Here is a 6,741-nt window from a genome sequence, read left to right as displayed (position 1 = left end):
AATTCATCAACTACTTTTAAGGCCCATAATTCATAGCAATAATGTCTCTGGTGTTTTCCAATATTTTTTTCAAGCACAGCGATTAATTTTATGAGAATTGTTCTAAATTCTTTGTCAGTTATATTGCTTATATATGTTTTGAGGAGTCTGTAGATGTCATTTCTTCCTGGAATTTCTTTAGAGGAGAGTTCTTCCGTTTCATCATTTTGGCTAGCTTTCTGTATCTTTTCAGATTTATTTTTTTAAATACTTTATTGTCAAATTGGTTTCCATACAACACCCAGTGCTCTTCCCCACAAGTGCCCTCCTCCAATACCACCACCTCTTTCTCTCCCTCCCCCTTCCCCTTCAACCCTCAGTTCGTTTTCAGTATTCAATTGTCTCTCAAGTTTTGTGTCCCTTTCTCTCCCCAGTTCTCTTTCCCTCTTCCCCTCCCTCTGGTCCTCCATTAAGTTTCTCCTGCTCTCCTGTTAGACCTATAAGTACAAACATATGGAATATGTCCTTCCTCACCTGACTTATTTCGCTTAGCATGACTCCCTTGAAGTCCATCCACGTTGCTACAAATGGCCTTATTTCATTCTTTCTCATTGCCATGTAGTACTCCATTGTATATATGTACCACATATTCTTGATCCATTCATCAGGTGATGGACATTTAAACTCTTTCCATGTTTTGGCTATTGTTGATATTGCTGCTATGAACATTGGGGTACATGTGCTCCTATGCATCAACACTTCTGTATCCCTTGGGTAAATCCCTAGCAGTGCTATTGCTAAGTCATAACGGAGTTCTATAAATAGTTTTTTGAGGAACCTCCACACTGTTTTCCAGAGTGGCTGCACCAGTTTACATTGCCACCAACAGTGTAGGAGGGTGCCCGTCTCTCCACACCCTCCTCAGTATCTATAGTCTCTTGATTTGTTCATTTTAGCCACTCTGCCTGGCGAGAGGTGGTATGTCAGTGTGGTTTTGATATGTGTTTCCCTGATGATGAGTGACCTTGAGCATTGTTCCATGTGCCTGCAGGCCATCTGGATGTCCTCTTTGGAGAAGTGTCGTTTATGTCTTCTGGCCATTTCTTCACTGGGTTATTTGTTTTTTGGGTGTGGAGTTTGGTGAGTTCCTTGTAGATTTTGGATACTAGCCCTTTATCTGATATGTCATTTGCAACTATCTTTTCTTATTCTGTTGGTTGCCTATTAGTTTTATTGATTGTTTCCTTTACAATGCAGAAGGTTTTTATCATGATGAGGTCCCAATAGTTCATTTTTGGTTTCATTTCACTTGCCTTTGGGGATGTGTCAAGTAGGAAAATGCTGCGGTGGAGGTCAAGGAGGTTGTTTCCTACTTTCTCCTCAAGAGTTTTGATGGTTTACTGTCTCACATTCGGGTCCTTCAGCCATATTCAGTTTATTTTTGTGTATGGTGTAAGAGAGTGGTCTAGTTTCATTCTTCTACATGTTGCTGTCCAATTTTCCCAGCACCACCTGCTAAAGAGGCAGTCTTTTTTCCATCAGATACTCTTTCCTGCTTTGTCAAAAATTAATTGGCCGTACATTTGTGGGCCCAGTTCTAAGTTCTCTATTCTATTCCATTGGACTATGTGTCTGTTTTTGTGCCAATACCATACTGTCTTGATGATGACAACTTTGTAGTAGAGGCTAAAGTCTGGGATTGTGATGCCTTTCATTTTGGTTTTCTTCTTCAATATTACTTTGGCTATTCGGAGTCTTTTGTGGTTCCATACGAATTTGAGAATAGCTTGTTCTAGCTTTGAGAAGAATATTGGTGCAATTTTGATGGGGATTGCATTCAACGTGTAGATTGCTTTGGGTAGTAATGACATTTTCACAATGTTTATTCTTCCGATCCATGAACAGGGAATGTTTTTCCATTTTGTGGTGTCTTCTTCAATCTCTTTCATAAATTTTCTATAGTTTTCATCATATAGGTCTTTTTCATCCTTGGTTATGTTTACTCCTATGTATTTTATGAAAAGCCCACAGCTAATACCATCCTCAATGGGGAAAAACTAAGAGCTTTCCCCCTGATATTATGAACACGACAGGGGTGTTCACTCTCACCACTGTTGTTTAACATAGTGTTGGAAGTCTTGGCATCAGCAATCAGACAACAAAAGGAAATAAAATCCATCAGAATTGGCAAAAAAAGAAGTAAAACTTTCCCTTTTTGCAGACGACATGTTACTCTACATGGAAAACTCGGCAGACTCCACCAGAAGACTTCTAGAACTGATTAATGAATTCAGTCAAGTTGAAGGGTACAAAATCACTGTACAGAAATTGGCGCATTCCTATACACTAATAATGAAGCAGCAGAAAGAGAAATCAAGAAACTGATCTCATTCATGATTGCACAAAAAGCCATAAAATACCTAGGAGTAAATCTTTTCAGTTTTAAAAGCTTTTTATGAACTCTGTATCTGTGAGTCCTACTGTATTAAAGGAGGCTCATAGCTCTTTTCCTCCACGGCTGCTTGAAGCTCCACCGCCATCATGAATGACACCATAACTATCCGGACCAGGAAGTTCATGACCAACCGACTACTTCAGCGTAAACAGATGGTCATTGATGTCCTTCACCCTGGAAAGGCAACAGTACCTAAGACAGATATTCGGAAAAAACTAGCCAAAATGTACAAGACCACAACAGATGTCGTCTTTGTATTTGGATTCAGAACCCATTTTGGAGGTGGCAAGACAACTGGCTTTGGCATGACTTATGATTCCTTGGATTATGCGAAGAAAAACGAACCCAAACATAGACTTGCAAGACATGGCCTGTATGAGAAGAAAAAGACATCAAGAAAACAGTGAAAGGAACGCAAGAACAGAATGAAGAAAGTCAGGGGAACTGCAAAAGCCAATGTTGGTGCTGGCAAAAAGAAGGAGTAAAGATTCTGCTGTGTCTCTCTGGTGATTGTGCAGATTTTTCATGAGAGGATTAATAAACTAAGAACTTTAAAAAAAATAAAGGAGGCTCATAGACTTTTTAGGGCCTGTCTTTTAAGGAAGTGTTCTTTTAATGGTGTCCTTTGGTCTCTCGTTGAAACTTTGGTTATTTTACTTCTCTACTCATAGTGATATTTGGGACTCCCCAGCATGTGTTCTTTGGCTTGTTTCTTGAGGTATCCCTGGAAAGGAAGACAGACAATCAAGCAGGGAACAAAAGCACACAATCGCCAAAACAAATTAAATAAATAAGCAAACTGAAAGAAAAAAAAAAAGCAAAAACAAAAGAAGACAAAGGGCAGTCTAAAAGCATAAAACCAGTGGGGGGAGCCTGGGTGGTTCAGTTAGTTAAGCCTCCAACTTCAGCTCAAGTTATGATCTCACATTCGTGGTTTCAAGCCCCACATCAGGCTCTGTGCTAACAGCTCAGAGCCTGGAGCCTGCTTCTGATTCTGGTCTCCCTCTCTCTCTGCCCCTCACCCCTCATGCTCTGTCTCTCTCTGTCTCAAAATTAAATTTTAAAAAAGTTTAAAAATAAGTTAAAAAATAAATAAAAGTATAAAACCAGAATTCCCAGCTACAAATTAAGAGCATGGTAGAGACAGTGCTGGTAAAAGAGCATATACAAAGAGGGAAATGACAGGGGTGGGGAGAAAGAGAAATTTTACATTAACCAAACAGAGAGACTAACAAGTTTAATTCAGATAGAGAAAAAAGAGAATACAGCAGGAGGTGAGGAGCAAAACAAAACAAACAAAAACAAAAACAAAAACGAAGATAATATTACCCAGAGAAATTATATGGTCTGATTATTTCAGAGAGAAAGGAAGGTAACGGTAGAGGTGTAGAACCTGCATCAAGAGAATGGATTATATATATGCCTGTTTAAGCAAACTTATAACCCCAACACCCAGTCCAGTGGATGGTAGAGTTAAGAATGAGATAAGAGATAATTTATATGAATATCAAGAATTTGTGTACAATTAATTACGGCAATGTATCAGTGCTGACCATGGGAGAGTGACTGTTTGAAAAAGCATCTATCTGGGCTCTATTTGAAAAAGCAGCTATCCAGAGCACATGGGCGTGGTTTGGTGTAGGCGATTCTCACTTCCACACTGGGTCCCACGGGCCACTCCCTGAGGCCTGGCCTGCTTGGTTGTGGGGAGAAAAATGGCAACACCCCAGTCCCTTCTTGAACCAGGTATTGCAAATCACTCTTTTGGGTCTGATATCACTGTGCTGAGGGCTCATCCAAGGTCAGCCATGTTCTATGTCCCGCATTCGGTCTTGTTTCCAGATCTTACTCCATGCGATTTAATGATGCCGCCTGAAATGTAATCCCACAAGCCAGGGCATTTGCTAGCAGAGGATTGAATAAGAGGACTGGTTCCTCCTGATGCTGAATGCATCCCTTGCATAGCGTTTATTCTGGAGGGAATTTCTGGGACAGGGCACCCAAAGCCCTGCGGTTAGAGATGGGATGATAGGATCCCTCTCCTTCCAACCCCGAGGTTTTTCACTTCTCTGGGACCATTCTAAGATGATCAAACCACTCTTTTTCTTCCCTTTGTCTCTCCACAGAGTGGGCTCCCTCCCTCCAAGCCTCCGTGTCCTGACCCATTTTTATCTTCCACAGTTCACAATAACACACCTCTAAGACTGTCTTCTTAGTGGACTCATCTCTTTTTCCCCCAGACTCTTGCGGTTCAGAGACTTTGTTTGAAAAGTGCAAGTGGGAAGTACGGAATTCCCTATATCTCCGCCATCCTGCCCAGACTATCAAACACCTCATTTTAAATAAAAAGCCCAGTTTAATTTTTTTTTGTAGAAGTGGATAATTTTGATAGACTTACTTATTTAAATCAGTTGTTTTATTTTTTCCTTTGCCAGATATATTTATTTTTTATTTTTTAATAGTTTATTGTCAAATTGGTTTCCATATAAAACCCAGTGCTTCTCCCCACAAGTGCCCCCCACCATAACAATCACCCCCACTCTCCCTCTCCCTCCCCCTGCAGTTCATGGTCATTTTCAGTATTCAGTAGTCTCCCTTGCTCTGTGTCCCTCACTCTTCCCCACCTTCTTTCCCCCTCCCTCTCCCCATGGTCCCCTGTGTGGTCTCTCCTGTTAGTTAAATATTTTTTAATTTTTAATTTTTATTTTTATTTATTTATTTATTATTTTTAATAGTTTATTGTCAAATTAGTTTCCATATAACACCCAGGGCTCTTCCCCACAAGTGTTCTCCTCTGATACCACCACCCTCCTCCCCCCTCCACCTCCCCGTTCATCCCATGGATTATTATGAGTATTCAATAGTCTCTCATGATTTGCATCCCTCTCTCTCCCAAACTCTTTCCCCCTTCTTCTCCCCATGGTCCTCTGTTAGGTTTCTCCTGTTAGACATATGAGTGCAAACATATGGTATTTGTCCTTCTCCGCCTGACTTATTTCACTTAGCATGACATCCTCGAGGTCCATCCACTTTGCTACAAATGGCCATATTTCATGCTTTCTCATTGCCATGTAGTACTCCAGTGTATATATACATACCACATCTTATTGATCCATTCATCAGGTGATGGACATTTAGACTCTTTCCATGATTTGGCTATTGTAGAAAGTGCTGCAGTGAACATTGGGGTACATGTGCCCCTATGCATCAGCACTCCTGTATTCTTTGGGTAAATCCCTAGCAGTGCTATTGCTGGGTCATAGGCGAGTAATATTGATAGTTTTTCGAGGAACCTCCACACTGTTTTCCAGAGCGGCTGCACCAGTTTACATTCCCACCAACAGTGCAGGAGGGTGCCCGTTTCTCCACACCCTTGCCAGCATCTATAGTCTCTTGATTTGTTCATTTTAGCCACTCTGACTGGCGAGAGGTGTTATGTCAATGTGGTTTTGATTTGTCTTTCCCTGATGATGAGTAATGTTGAGCATCATGTCATGTGCCTGGATGTCCTGGATGTCCTCTTAGGAGAAGTGTTGATGTCTTCTGCCCATTTCTTCACTGGATTATTCATTTTTCTAGTGCGGAGTTTGTTGAGTTCCTTGTAGATTTTGGATATTAGTCCATTGTCTGATATGTCATTTGCAACTATCTTTTCCCATTCTTTCGGTTGCCTATTAGTTTTCTTGATTGTTTCCTTTTCAGTGCAGAATATTTTATCTTGATGAGGTCCCAATAGTTCATTTTTGCTTTCATTTCGCTTGCCTTTGGGGATGTTTTGAGTAGGAAATTGTTGTGGTTGAGATCAAGGAGGCTGTTTCCTACTTTCTCCTCGAGGGTTTTGACGGTTTCCTGTCTCACATTCAGGTCTTTCAGCCATTTTGAGTTTATTTTTGTGTATGGTGTAAGAGAGTGGTCTAGTTTCATTCTTCTACATGTTGCTGTCCAATTTTCCCAGCACCACCTGCTAAAGAGGCAGTCTTTTTTCCATCGGATACTCTTTCCTGCTTTGTCAAAGATTAGTTGGCCGTACGTTTCTGGGCTCAGTTCTGGGTTCTCTATTTTATTCCATTGGTCTCTGTCTCTGTTTTTGTGCCAATACCATGTTGTCTTGATGATGACAGCTTTGCAGTAGAGGCTAAAGTCTGGGATTGTGATGCCTCCCATTTTGGTTTTCTTCTTTAATATTACTTTGGCTATTAGGGGTCTTTTGTGGTTCCATAAGAATTTTAGGATAATTTGTTCTAGCTTTCAGAAGAACGCTGGTGCAATTTTGATGGTGATTGCATTGAATGTGTAGATTGGGTAGT

The 6,741-nt window shown here is 40.7% G+C and overlaps 1 pseudogene; it reads left to right on the top strand.

Annotated features, from left to right (window-relative positions):
• Window positions 1-2,500: 2,500 nt before the first annotated feature.
• Window positions 2,501-2,987, top strand: LOC115283911 (annotated as a pseudogene).
• Window positions 2,988-6,741: the final 3,754 nt, after the last annotated feature.

This window comes from Suricata suricatta, chromosome X (genome assembly GCF_006229205.1).
Source record: "Suricata suricatta isolate VVHF042 chromosome X, meerkat_22Aug2017_6uvM2_HiC, whole genome shotgun sequence".
NCBI lineage: Eukaryota > Metazoa > Chordata > Mammalia > Carnivora > Herpestidae > Suricata > Suricata suricatta.
Note: the sequence above shows the minus strand (reverse complement) of the source record. Positions and strands in the feature narration are given on the sequence as shown.